Source organism: Limulus polyphemus, unplaced genomic scaffold, assembly GCF_000517525.1.
Source record: "Limulus polyphemus unplaced genomic scaffold, Limulus_polyphemus-2.1.2 Scaffold5157, whole genome shotgun sequence".
Taxonomy (NCBI): Eukaryota; Metazoa; Arthropoda; class Merostomata; order Xiphosura; family Limulidae; genus Limulus; species Limulus polyphemus.
In genome coordinates, this window is record NW_013670767.1 from 9588 (window position 1) to 10874 (window position 1287).

Sequence of the window (1287 nt, forward strand, 5' to 3'; positions counted from 1 at the left end):
ATTGTGTACCAGTTTAACGTTGAATATTATTTATGATTTTAACTTTATACACAAGTGCCAAAATACTATAAAAATATATTAGTCAAGCTAAATGTAATTTGAAATATCGTCTTAATGAACATAAAGGTTATGTACGTGATATAAATATGTTAATTCCTCATCTTGCTGAACAGATGATTTAATACAATGGCATTAAACAATCATTTTATATGAACCTAATACTCAAAGTTTATTGAATATTAGAGAATTAATTGAAATTTTGTGCTGTTAAATAAATAATTATTTGTTAAATAGAGATGGAGGGTTATCTGGTGATAATGTACAGCTCTGGAAAGAAATATTGACCTCTTATGGACAATACTCATACCACCCTCAAAGATTACAATGAGTTAAACCTTTCCTTATAAATCTACTCGCTTGGAATGTTGGTTTCTCTTCTTGATGATGGTAGCGTGAAACTACCGAAACGTGTGGAGTCTTTTAATGTTGACCGAGGGCCAAATAAAATAAAAAGTTGTGCATATTAAACGTTAATTTTGTTTTTATTTTAAAATTTATTGCACAAGCTGACGTCATCGAATTGTTTAGAAAAACTGATTTTCGAATTTAAAAAGTTTCTGACCAACTGCGCATGTACCGGACCTGCGAGAAATTTGATAATTTTCAACTGTCGGTAAGCTTCACATATTTTATCACATAAGTAATTTTATGTTTTATTTTTTTATGTATTTGGTTAATAGAACTGGCCATAAAACTTGCTGAAATCACCCTGTTTCTATGGGCAATACATAGAGGACGCCTGCAATGATTAGTGGCATTAATATTTTTGTTTACCGTATTTCTGTGTGTCTCGTACGTAATTAGAGGCCCACAACGTATGTATTCAGTTATGCTTCGTCTTACACGATCTGAAAGTTTTATTAGCACCTAACAACCAGCCCATTTGTTTTTATTCTTATTAACACTGTACTATCAGTCGTAAAAACATTTTATTACTGACTCGCGTTGTGTAAAGAACAAGTACATTATGCTGATATTTTGTTTTATTTTTGACACTTCAAAACACATCTGCTCCCCAGTGGCACAGGGGTATGTACCCGTGGTGGGCAGAGCACAGATAGCCCATTGTGTTGCTTGATGCTTAACTTCAAACAAACAAAACACATCTGCCCCCCCCCCCCCAGTGGCACTAGCGATATGTCTGCGGACTTACAACGCTAGAATCCGGGCTTCGATACCCGTGATGGGCAGAGCACAGGTAGCCCATTGTGTTGCTTGATGCTTAAC

At 34.8% G+C, this 1287-nt stretch overlaps 1 long non-coding RNA gene across 1 annotated transcript in view; it reads left to right on the plus strand.

Moving 5' to 3' along the window:
• The first annotated feature begins 200 nt into the window (after window positions 1-200).
• Window positions 201-1287, plus strand: part of LOC111089064 — an 8768-nt gene continuing 7681 nt past the window's right edge. Inside the window, exon 1 of the long non-coding RNA XR_002613416.1 lies at window positions 201-673. This is a non-coding gene — a long non-coding RNA (uncharacterized LOC111089064). The remainder of the gene's footprint in view (window positions 674-1287) is intronic.